Source organism: Nyctibius grandis, chromosome 1 (assembly GCF_013368605.1).
Source record: "Nyctibius grandis isolate bNycGra1 chromosome 1, bNycGra1.pri, whole genome shotgun sequence".
Lineage (NCBI taxonomy): Eukaryota > Metazoa > Chordata > Aves > Nyctibiiformes > Nyctibiidae > Nyctibius > Nyctibius grandis.
In genome coordinates, this window is record NC_090658.1 from 31177745 (window position 1) to 31191173 (window position 13429).

Sequence of the window (13429 nt, forward strand, 5' to 3'; positions counted from 1 at the left end):
TAGTAAATACTTTACTAGATTTTAAGTGCATTGACATTTAAAATGCAGCTTTAAAGTATTTTCACTTTAATAATTTTGTTAACATCATATGACTTAAGACCCAATACTGGAAGGAAGTTGTTCAGTTGCTGGACCCTTTAGTGTGAACTTCTTTACAGAATCGGTGTCTTAATGTGCCTTTCTAGAAGTGCTTTTATTTTTATTACGGGATTATATGACAAGGGTGTAATTCCTAATTTCCTTTCGTGTAAACCTGGTTAACTTCAGTTTAGGGATGTTACTCCAAGATACAGTACAAAAGAGACTTTTTAGTCCTGTTCCTCCCCACAAAGTGTATTTTTGCAACATTGAAATTGTAATTTATGGGCACCAGAGGTTTTGAGTCCAGCAAGTTATTGAGGATGATGGAATGTCCTTTCGTAAGTCCATTTCAGGAAGGGAAGTTGGGGTTGTGTTACTAGGTAATGACTACGGAGTACATCATAGCCCCAAATGCTGTTTGCCTTACTCGCTTAGATCTCGTAACTTCTGAGTTCAAATCTCTCATGTGCCATCACGCATACGGATGACATTAGAGCAATTTTGTAGTTAAATTGTGTTACATCCATAGAAATCTTTGTGGTTCACACACCTCAAGATCTCGTGTCATGACATTAAAGGCTTCCTGCTGAAGATGTCGTGTAGCCCTCAGCCTGAACATAACCCCTCTTACCTTGAATATCGCCAGCTGATGAGGTGGCTACAGTGAGATATTGGCAAGTTTCCAAGTTAACAACCTCCTCATTCATTGAGTTGTCAATCTGTAAACCAAGATATTCAAGTGGACCTGCTATCAAAGCCTTGGGAATAGGGTCTCTGTCAGAACAGATTTCATTCTGTCTTTTTGTGGTTTTGGTACATTTAATAACTATGGCAGAGTGAATTAGCTATACTTTTAGGGCGCGTGGTTTGTCAGTTCAAAGCAAATTGTAAAAAGGAATACAAAACAATTTTAAGACCTGATGGACTGAGCTGCTGAAATCTGTTCTGGTTTTTCAGGTGGTCTAAATGTCTTGCATCTACTCTGGTTTCAGAATTACATTAGCAATACAACCAGCTAGTGAATTCAGACATCTGGGTAGCATGCAATAACTTGACATGACTTCATATGGATGAGAGATTGGAAGAATGGCTGTGTTAGTCCTTGGAGGAATATCTAGAATTTCTCTTCTATTGCTCTTTTAATGATGGCAGGTACATCTAAGAAAGAGAGAGCAGATGGAAGGGATTAGAAATCAACTGTGTTCTATTAGAATGTTTTTTTTTAATCTTTGAAACATGTGAAACCTGTCACTCTGGGGTAAGGTTCTAGAGATGACAGTTCATCGTATTTGATGTGGCAATTCACATGTTTCTGTGATGGAGTAATAACCCAAGATGGTATAGCATGCATTTTTCTGGTCTCATTTATTATGTTTAAAGTTAAGTAAAAGATGTATTTTAGTCTAATGAAAGGATAGTGATGATTGCTGTTAATAGTTTTAAACCACCTTGTCATATGATAGCCTGTTGCTAAATAGCTCGATTTTTTGGTAGATACTTCATGGGATTCAGATGACTCCATGCAACTTTCATATAGTAGGTTTATTTATTCTTAAGATTTAGTTAAAGTGGTGATGTTTCATTTACTGCTACAAATAGTGAAAACAAACATAAAATCTAAACAGGATACCTTCTTCACTGAAATGTACATTCCTGACTTTATAGAATGAAAGAAAGAACTTTTGATGTAAAGGCTTCACCATAAACTCCTAAAATAGATTGCTATTCTAAAATATTGGAATAGGCTGTCTAGTTAAGTAATGCTTGAGTAGCTGTCTGTTTTGGGCTGATTTCCTTGCCTCTTGTTTCCCCAAGAGCTGTGCTTAGTAGTTTCTTCACCCTTAAGGGGAAATTAGCACGTAGTATTTATGTTGTGGTATTTATGCCTAGAGGCTTCATTAAGGCCAAAAGGCTTGGTTGTGTTGAGCAATAGGCAGTGCCTCCCCTCCAACTGATCATGGCCTGCACTGCACTGAGATGCCTGCTGTCTTCTAAAGATCTCTACCTAGTTTAAAAAAAAATGCGTTTTGATTTATGGGATTTGGGGTCAGAAGGATTATCAGCTTTTCTGATACTGTTAACCTATGCATTGGTTTGAAACAAACATGCAATTGCTCCATTAAATAAGAAGTGCTCTGAAAGGGTATGTATTTGCGTGGTTTGGTTGTTTGACAGCTTATTTTAATCTTTGAGCTATATCTAGTTAAAATATTGTATTTAAAGTTTAGTCAATGTATGCTATACCTTCTGGAGCCCTTATACTTTGTCAGCTCTATAAATTAACTCTGACACACTGAATATTTTTCACCAGCTAACATAGCTGTTAGTTAAGTTAAATAAAGGAGAAAAGCCCACATGCTCTCTCCATGCATACAGCTGGACATCTCTCTTAAATTTTTCAGCAAAAATGAAATTTTGATTGCTTTTTAAAGCTTCATGAATACACTAATTGGTGAATCATCTAATGTGCAGTTTAGTTTCAGGAAATATGAAATGGCTCACTAGCTCTGTGGTTATAAGATTATGCAGACCTTCTGAAAATCTCAGTAAGAAAATGTGTGCAGTGGTGGTGGTTGATATTTTTGGCTGTGAGAGAGGTTGGCTAAAACTCAATGTAGTTATGCATAGTCTGCACTAGTTTATATGGTAGAAACTCCTTTGAAGAATTATCTGGAAGGAAGAAAGAATAATTTTACAGGTTTATCTGCTCTTGGGACATTATCCAGATTTTGTTAAAGAAGTTTGCAGTCAGGAACCTCTTCTGGATCTGTAACTCGTCCTGAATTCCTGGAAAACGTGGTAGTTGCTTTTCACCCTGTGTTTTTACACAGCCATGGTTGTTGAATTCTTCAGCCTTAATGTTGGACAGCTGCAAAACATTTAAAGCCTATCTTTGAAAGATTGGGATAAGAAGGAGGGGGAGATGGAGGCTGCCCAGATAAGTAGTACTTCTTGAGGACTCTGAAGAATTTTCTTTATGTAGCCATATACGGTGTGTTCCTGGCTAGCTGGATATGACTTGATTATGTACTGTGGTATCAGCTGAAGTATTTAAACCAGTAGTCCTTTCTTGTGAAAGTTTGTGTCTCTGCAGTAGTTGAATCAAAGAGGTCAGGAATTTCCTTTTCTTCTTGGTGCAGCAGAATAAGAAAAAAATCAGTGCAGTGCATAAGGTCGCTTTTGAAAACTCAGGGTTTTTATACTAAATATTCTTATCATTGTTAAAGATGCATGAACCATTCTTAGAATATTGTTGTATTGCAGTCCAGAATGTCAATCATGGGATTAAGAATTGTAATTCTGGGATAAAAAGGTCTGGCACTTAGCACCTTTTACGTATTTCCGTTAGTCTAGTAGGGACTCAAGGACTGCAGTTGAATTAATTAGGCTTGATCAAGACTGATAAAACCGACCAAGGTAATCTCGTAGAATATTTGGCCTTTAATAGCGAAAATTTAGGTTGTAGTGATTGCTTATGCCAGTTTCCCTTAATTTTCCTCATGGAACTTGGCTAGCTAAGGATGAACAGGTTTAATAGGGCAAACGTGCAAGTACCCTGGTTCTTGGAAAGGAACACCAGACTTCTATCTCCAAGACGTCTCTAACTTCTGGTACATTGAATTCTGTCTGCTTAGGTACATCTGCTTTTATATCTAGCTATATACCCTGCCTCTGTACCTTAGGTTTTTGGGTTTGCAGTAGGGCCTGTGCAGCAGAGTCTGATTTACTGACTGACTCGCTTATGGAAAAAGTACCCGTTACTAAACTTTGTTTTTGGAGAGCTTTTACAGTTGGCCTCTGTGAAGAAGGAAGTATTTTAATCATTCCACTAGTGCAATAAGAGGTCTCTTATTCTTTTGAAGTAGCGTATGGATAAAGAGAATGAATTTTAGACAGCAAATTATCTTTAATCTTCAGCTGACTGGAATCTTTGTGTGATAGATTTGGTTAAACATTTATGCTGCTTAGTTAATGCTTTCTTTTCTTAGATCTTTAATTCCCCATTTCGGTTGTGGAATGGTGAATTAGATACTTTTTTTTTTTTTAACTTGTTAAACCTCACTTGGATAGAAAGTGGAATTCAATTTAATATACAAATAGCATTTTAAAACTGGTTTGTAGTTTATTACTTCAGATGTGCTGGATGAGTAGTAAAACCAGCAATTTTATCTAAATATATTTTTTATTTAAAATTTGCTCAATAAGTTAAAATTCCTATTCACTTGTGTCTTGCAGTATTTTGGACTTGATAGATCTCGCTTCTCATTCACTGGTCTTACTCGTGGCTTGGAGGAGGAACATAACTATGTATTGTTAAGCTGCCAAACAGTTGTGGTGGTAAAATTATTAATACTTAAGATTGAGAGGTCTGGCTAAAAGCTGCCAAACAGTTGTGGTGGTAAAATTATTAATACTTAAGATTGAGAGGTCTGGCTAAGCGGTTATCTTTACTAAAAGAACATTCCTTTCAACTAAAAGCTAGCAGTCTGTGATTGTTTCCAACTCTCCACTTCTGAGCCTAGGATAATACCGTGTGGGTGTGCCACTCCTTGTAGGCTCCACCGAGAGCCATCGCTCTGTATTGTCACATTATTTACTGCTTGAGTCTTTCTTAGAATTGTGACTGTTAGCAAGGGACTTGAGGAGTCTGTTCCTCCCAGGGATGGGTACCTGGCTTTCTTAACAGTGAAATGATTGTTTTTCCTCACCTTTTTCCTTTTTCTCAAATGGTACATAGGTTGGGTCTCTGTGATGACTTGGCAGAGAACAGGAGAGATGCTATCAGTGTTCAGTCACTGTGATCGTAGTTAATAAAGCTTCTGTCTGACCTGCCCTAAATTGTACCTGTGTTATTATGCACTTGGAGTTCCCAGATTCTCTGACACAGTTTCTCAATTTTTATTCAACCAGTTTGTTTAATCCATGATGTTCTCCTTTCTTTCCTCTTCTGGGTTAGTTGGTGATGGCTTGTTTAGGGAGACCAACTCTGAGTGCTGGTGTTGGCATAAGAGAGTGGTCTGGGGTGTGTGTAGGGGCAAGGGGGTGCAGAGGGGTGATGGTGGTGTGTTCTTTCAGACTGCAGTGACTTGTTCTCTCTTAAGTCTGTCTCATCTAGCCACACCTTCAATGTAAGATAAGTCTCCCGAATCCAGTGAGCAAAGCTTCTGCTGCTAAGATCTCACTGTGTATTTCTGCAAGTTCTCGCCGGTGGCTTAACTCATTTGGACATTTGACATTCTTTAAAACTTTGGCAACAAACATGATCTGCTTTGATTTTGCTTTATTTGTTTATTAATAGTAAGTCAAGGCCTTAATGCAGGTTGTCACAATACTGGGTAGCTTTGGATATAAATTGTAATTTAAAGTTTTGGTATCAGACCAGCTTTATCTTCAAAAATATATGTGGTTTATCTACTGAAGAAGTTCCTCATAATTATTGTCCTTAAGATCTGGATGTGTTATTTATGGAAGTAAGAAATTTGACAACAGGATCTCTGGTTCTTACAGATGTAAGACAAATTATGTCATAATTTAGATTATGAGATCAAAATTTCTGTTAATATGATCTTGGAGAATGCAAAGATACTACCTCTGGGTTTAAGTCTCTGAACTGTAAAGTGCTGACTCTGGGAGAGGATATCAGGGATGTGTTAATAAATATTTTGCCTGTTCTTGTATTCTTTGCTGAGCAGCACATATTTGCCTGATGGGTTTTGTACTAGGTGTGCCCTTTGATGGTCTGTTATATCCCATTACTTGTATTTCAGGAGTGCATCGTCTGCCTGTTAGTATTTGCTGACTTGATTAGCTTACAGCTTGATTTGGCTGTTAACAAAATTCTGTTCCATTTTGGATTATGACATTGTGGTTGTTGGTTTCTTTTGATGACCTAGTTATCTTTAGAAGAAGATGTTTGAGATTGGACTTTGGGAGCAAATCTACATTTATTTTGGAAGCTTAATGTATTGTACACTGGTAAAATTGGTAGAAATACTGAGTTTCTAATTCCTATTCACTTTGAGGATGAAATTTTTTTTGTTCTTTATTACAAAGATAACCTAGCAATTAGTCCCTCGGTATGACAATTCCAAAATAACTTCTCTTACTGTCTTCTATGGTGCTTTCATGTCTCAAAATTTTTGCAAGTTCAGTAAATCTATATGGTGGTAATCTATATTCTAGAGGTATTTTTATTGCCCATTGAATTGTATTGTAGCAAAATTTATTTGAATAAATATAAGGGCTCTTTCAGATTGACCTGCTGATCTGCTGTCTCCCTTTACTGGACCTACAGAGAGAAAATCTGGGAATCTGTCAGAAGTTTTAATTTTTATAATGCTGATACAGTTGTGCTGTAAGAAGTGAGAAAACTGCTTTGCCTTGGGAGTCTGGGCTGACCAGTGTCAGTTCTCATGGGCAGATGATATAGTTTTGTTCTCTCAAATTGCTTGGGGTCTGAAGCATCTGTTAGAGGATTTAGCATTTTTGTTGGTAGAACTGTTAGTCCTTATATACATATGACATGGTTTTGTTCTCTCAAACATTGGCATCATAGATGACAATAGATAAGCTGAAGATTTGCAGTTATACCTATTTTGTAAATGGTTCTTAAGATATAAATGACTCTGGTCTTAGTCCTGTAATTTCTTGCTTACAGGCTGAAAAATTATCATGTTATAAAATCACATTTTGTTTCAGTTATGCAAATAATTCCCTTATTTTGACTGTGTAGCAGTAGAAACAAAGACTGCAAAATACCTACGTAGCCCATGAATTCTATAATATTTTTTTAAACTTTAGTCATATGAGAGATGAATCAATTTTGTACCATGATAAGCCAATCATCTCAATGCTGGTAAAGTTAACATAGCATACTAGTAGTACATCTATGCATAGCTGAGGAATATGTCATCCCTGTACTTGCTTTAAAGCCTGTAATAAGTGATAAGAATCTTGATTTGCCAATTTCATCGACAGAGACGTGTATAATTTCACAGAAGTTTCTTAATAGGGCACCTGCAATGGCATCTTCTGTTTTCCTGACAAATACAGAGGCACTAAGATTTTTTTTTTTTTTCTTTCCTTATAATCCCAGAGAGCAGTGAGTAAAGCAAACCTGAAAATTGTGGAGAAAAGAGAATATTGTTATGTAAGGAGGTAAAATGTTGTACAAGTGTGGTTTACAATTTGTTTATTATTATGAAATTCAATAAAATTATATTCCTCTCTTTTAGTATTAATGCTTTGTTTGACGAAAGTTTGATATCGAAAAGGTGTGCAAAGAAATAGTTTTGCCCTTTTTGTTATGCACTAAAAATCTAGAAAGAGGCTAGCCTTGTTCAGAGTCTGTTCTCAATCTTTTCCTCTAAGCTCACTGCTTGTATCTCATTTTCTGAGTTCTCACAGATGTTGGGCTTGGTTTCTTCTGTTACTCACAGACTTGCTTTTCTTTGTACCATTAAGTTACAGCTCTAATGCCAAAAAATCTACTTTGCAATTTAGTTTTGGTTGACTTGAAGAGGGTCAGTAATTATAGTTACTGTTTCCAACAAGTTGAGTTTTTCCAGCAGTCTTTCTATGCAGAATGTGGCTGTGGATTAATTGAACATAAAAAGGAGTCAAAAACTTCTTTCTGCCAAAGGCAAACATAGGAGTAGGGGCTGGTAAGGTTTTCAAAACTGTTACCTATGTAATTTGTAGATCTACTGTGAGCTGTTGCTCAAGGAAGCATAAAAGTGATTTAATTTAGTGAGGAAGTTATTGGGGTACAGCTTACTTGTAAAATTGATAGCAATTTTGTGGAAGTTTTTTTTATTTTCACTCTTAGAAACAAGTTGATGTTGAAGCATTGTTAAAGCCTACTGCCTCCAGACTTCCTGCCAACATTGAGGTTGTCATCTCTAAAGCATGGTACCCTGTCTTTTTTCAAGTTATTCTGAATCCAGGGAGGACAGTGAGTTAACAGTTGTTGATGTAAGAATATGCTGACATCATGGGTGACTTACCTAGCAGAATTCTATTCTGCCTTGTTAGTTTATGAACATTGCTTTAGTGTCCTGGAGGGGCTGAGGAGGCAATGGTGGTGCTCTGTGGCAGCGGGATAATATACTTTAGTCGCTGAATAGTGTGTCGTAGTATCCAGCTGATGCCTCTCTTCTGAAGGATATTTTAGATCTGCAGTTTCATTAATCACTGTAAGTTTTCCTAATGCTCAGTATGCACTTTTCTTTTATAAAAATACCATAATACTGGTATAAGGAATGATCTAGAGGGAAACATTTTGCAAACATAGCTGAGTTTGTTATTAGCATGGAAAAGTAGTCTTGATCTTAGCTGTCATTACTGTGCTGTCAGAAACCCTCATGGTTTGCAGGAGTTATGGTGGTGTTACAGGTACAGCTATGTTGGCAAAAATTGTAGTCTTTGATTTGGGACAGTGAGGGAAGCCAAATCAGGAAAATAATGTCAATATACAAAGCTACCTCTCTGTTAGAAAATCTTACTAGGTAGGCCTACTGATATGGCACCATTTGCAAATCCCTTAAGCATAGATGAATCCAGTGCTTCTGAGCCTTGTTTCCTACTCATTTAGCCTTGCATGTGTATTTTATAATCTTTTTACTATTTTTGGAGTTGAACCATGTGTTTAGCTCTAATGGGAAGTGATTGTACTTCAACATTCAAGGCAGCATAGGTAGTTAAATGCCTCTATACAGGAGCTAAGCCTAGGGCTCAAATAAATGCATGCAGAAAACTAGTACTCAGAAGGCTTTGCAAGCATACCTATCCGATATGTGCAGGAATTAAGTAGATAGGAGTAAACTATTCAGGTACTTTGGTTGTTGTATGGGAGTGCACAGAAGGAAGATAGACGTGAGCATCCTTGGTGAGGAGCAGCAGCAAGGGAGTGTATCATAAAGTGAGGGAGGAGAAGGAGGTCAGGTCAAGTTCTGTGTGTGTGGAGTCCGCAGAGCTGAAGCTTGCAGTGTGTCAGCAGTAGCATAACCGCTGGCAGCGGCGGTGGTGATACCATACTTGTGTGCGATCCCTGGGCTGTAATGTGGTCTTAACAGGTGATGCTGGTAAAAGAATTATTGCTGCTTTTGCATCTTCCTCCCCTCTTGTCAGGCAGAAAGGACATATGACCATGGAAATCTGTTGGGGGGGAAGGCTGTTGGGGGAACATGTTAAAGTTCTTGAATGCATCCAGAGGAGGGCAAGAAAGCTGGTGAAATGGCTGGAAGAAATGTCCTGTGAGGAGTGGCTGAGGACTTTGGGCTTGTCTAGTTTGGAAAAAAGCAGGCTGAGGAGCAACCTCATTGCTCTCTACAGCTTCCTGAGGAGGGGAAGTGGAGAGGGAGGTGCTGAGCTCTTCTCCCTGGGGTCCAGTGATGGGGCGCATGGGAATGATTCAAAGCTGTGCCAAGGGAGGTTTAGACTGGACATTAGGATGCATTTCTTTACCAAGAGTGTGTTCAAGTACTGGAACAGGCTTCCTAGAGAGGTGGTTGATGCCTCAAGCCTGTCAGTGTTCAAGAGGCATTTGGACAATGCCCTTAACATGCTTTAACTTCTGTTCAGCTCTGAAGTGGTCAGGCAGTTGGACTAGATGACCATTGTAGGTCTGTTCCAACTGAAATAGATTATTTTATTCTACAAAACAAACAAAGAAAAAACTCAACAACAACCAACCAGTATTTAGACAAAGGTATAACTTTGAACCAGGTGTATCTATGTTCAAAGGTATTGCAACGTTAGGCTGGCTGTGTGTAATGCTCTTCTAGTGATACTTCAAATAGCCTTACATTGCTCATAGTGGAAGTTGAGCAATGGTAACTGGATGTGAAGAGTTAGTGGCCATGGCTGTTTCTGATTTTGTTTATATATGATCTGAGGTTAAATAGGATGTCCAGGACTGCTTGGAAGAGTCAGAAGAGTGAAGAAAAAGCTCTCCTAGTCATTGGGTTGGCTTACTGTTGACGTGGGGTTTTTCCTCTCTTCAGACTCTTTGAGGGGTCTTACCTGGTCCTTTGTGGACTTCAGCTCCTGCTTACTATGGGCCTAAAAGTCCTCTATTTTCTGTAATAACTTAAGAGAATATTGTCTTCTGTGTATATCCATGTTCACTTTCTTGTTCACTGCCTCCACTCAGGGCTCTTAGGATGGGGTACACCATTGTACAAGATCAAGGCTGTGAAGTCTTCCAACTGAACGTAATAGCTCTGAGGCTTACAAAGGTCGCTCTGATTTGCATTTCATACAATGTTTTCTGCAGAAAACAAGATGGCATAGAGTGGTAATGTTACCTGATCTCAATGAGTAAACAGTTGTAAACATTAGAGAGGAGGATAGTTTTATGTTTCATTTGTGTTTGCTGGATCATCCTGCTCTGTCACTTAACTGAACCTGACATTGGCCATTACATATTCTGACAGCATCTGCTTATTCACCCATCAGTTTGCAAACTCTTAATGGTCAATTTGAATGGTTGTGATTCTGTATCATTAACAAAGTGTGCTATTTTGTTGCCCAGCTGTAAACTTCTGTAGCGAAGTGCAATGCTGCATAAGTGAGAATGGGAGTTCAGACGATTCCTTGTTCCCACTGGTGTTCTTCCTTCATCTCTTACTTCCATAGATAATAGGAAGCGTTAGAAAATTTTTTAAGAGATGCTGTATTCAGTTGTTTATAACTTTGCTGAACTCTAATCTTTTGGACTGAAATACTTTGTCTTTTCTTTGCCTTGAGTTTAATTTTCTTTAAAGCTTTCAGCCAAAATTCTTCATCTGTTTTCGGAAACAAAACTAGAATAATTCTGTGCCATTTTTGTGTGGCAGTTCTCTTTGAAATATTGTAGTGCGTCTCTGAACTGGAGCATGTACTTGAAATTTGTCAATGAGTGACCTCTGGCTGAGATGCAGTGTTTTAATTTTATATGAAAATCTGCCAAAACTGAGCCAATTCTCTTTTTGAAAATTTGTGATCTGGACATGGCAACATTTCCTTGTGGAATTCCCTGGAGACTGTCTGCACTCTGTGTGCTCAGCAGGATTTATCTTTCAAGTAGATCTCTGGACTGCAGTAAGCTGTGCAGAGGCTGGGAACCAGAATTGGCCGAAGTTAACTGGGGGGTTGAGGGGAGTCTCATGGCACAAAGCCAGGTGGGAAATCTCCATGAGACAGCCCTGGAATGGATCAGCTCCAGAATCATGGACTCATTCCTTCTCCTTTCCTGTCGTGTCAGCTCCCAAATACCTTTGAACTCCAGCCAACACCTGTACTCTTTACAGCGATGGCTCCTCCTGTATGCAAACAGATATTGTTACTTCTGAGCATAACAAGGATGCCACTCTTCATACTGGTGTGGAACTGTGCGTTGTAGGGAGCATACTCAATCACTTTGTACGAGTAACGTGTATGCGTTTGGTCAGTACTGACTGCTGTGACAGTCATCCAAAAAAGCTCAATATGATTCTTTAGAGACCTTAACAGATAAAATCTGGAAAGACTACTGAGACAATGAACATAAAGAGTTTTTTCTTCAGGAGTTCCAAACTGGGCCAAGTTTGGCTGTACTTCTGTAAGGATAGCAGAAGATATTCCACACAAAGTCCACATTTCCTGAATTTATAGGATGAGGAGGTATTGTTGTTTGCTGGGTTTTTTTTTTTAAGACACCCAAAAGGTGACTTTTTTGTGCAATTTTCCTACAACTGCTTCAACACTGAAAAACTATTTTAGGTAGCTACCAGGGCTGTAAATTCAGATCAAATCAGTAAGCTGCAGAAAGCCACTGAACATGTCCTGATAATGGGAAGCATTAGGTGATGGTAATAAACTTAAAAAATACAAATTTTTCTTTTTTCAAAGGCATGTTCCTCTTGTTGGGAAGAAGACTTTAAGCCCACCAAGTAGGCTGAATTTCTCTGCTACTTCTGAGGTGGCTAGTTCAAACTTCAAGAAGAATGGCCTTGCCTGTTGTACTGTACAGCTTAAAGTACACTTTTTAAATGCATTTCCCATGTAGCAAAATCCATGTCAATTATGTAGACCGTTGAAGTTGTGTGAGAGAACCTTCACTGAGTTTTATTGCTGGCCGTCCTCTGAACTAGCGGCAGAGCCCACTGCGGCAGCGTGAACTTCGCAGGAAGTCAGTACCCGATTGAGCAGGAGTTTCTTTTCCATGTTTGTTCAGTTTAGGAGAGAACAGACTGATTTTGCTGAAAGATGTTCCAGTCTGGCTGGTTATCAGAACTCTTATGAAGGTAAATCTTCATTTTTCTTCAAATCGTGACAGATTTTACATTACCTGCTGGTTAGTCCTGTATGCCTATGTGCCACAGATGCCAGTGCTGTCAGAAATTTGCAGTCTCTTGTAGATCTCAAACACTGACAGTGTTCCCTGGTTTTCCTCTCCTTCCCCCCAGCTCCAGTAGACTCCTGCCAAGCTATACCAGAAGAGTTTGAGATCTGTGTGGAGTTGCACAACTGGCTTTAGTTATTCAGAACCTTCAGCTTTATCTAATGGTTTGGGGTGTGCTCAAGCTCTGGCTAATCATGGGTATCCCAAGAAAATTCTTTAGTTTCCATCTGCTAATGAGAATGAGAATTTCGATGTTCTCATTCTTTTGATCACCCTGCATGTTTTCCATCAGGGACTCCTGGCCACAATGTGACAGTAGCTAGGTGTGGAGACTGCCACATCTCTCCTAATGATTAATTGAGGCAACTTGTATTTCTACATCAAGAATTAAATTCTTTTTCATCATGAAGGATACTTAAGGATCATAGCTTCTTGAAATCATTTATTGAACAGGTTATCCCTGTTGTCTTGAAAATGTTTATGTAGATTGTCTGGTATTTTAAGTAACAGTTGAACCATCTTTTTGAAAAAAATGAAGAGGAATAGTTCTTGTATTGTTAATAGTTTTTCCTGTTAACAGTGTTATGGCTTCTGGATCTTCTGACATGTACAGTATTTTTCCAGATGAGTCTTAGTCTCAAGGCTTCATTTTATCTTTTTTGCTGCACAATTATGACTTTCATTTAATATTTCATTTAATGAAACATGTTTCCTGGTATAAGGAGAATCTGGTTTAACATGAAGGAGTGGGGTTTCACAGAAATGGCTAAACCAGTGTTAACAACTCACTGCTGCTGGTAGAGATGGTTCTTCTCTCTTTCAGTCTTGGCATAAAACCCCAGAGCTTTTCCTACCCTTATGCTGTCACTTGTTTCTTCTGGCTTCTTTTTCCTAGCTGGAGTGCTGTTTGTCTGTCTGGTGCTTCCATTAATTAGCTTATAGTGAAAACAGAGGTCAGGTGAATGTTGGAGCTGATGCAAAGGG

General features: G+C 38.5%; 1 protein-coding gene across 2 annotated transcripts in view; it reads left to right on the forward strand.

Annotated features, from left to right (window-relative positions):
- Positions 1 to 13429, forward strand: part of SOCS5 (suppressor of cytokine signaling 5) — a 38536-nt gene that overhangs the window by 1847 nt on the left and 23260 nt on the right. The gene's annotated exons all lie outside the window — the stretch shown is intronic.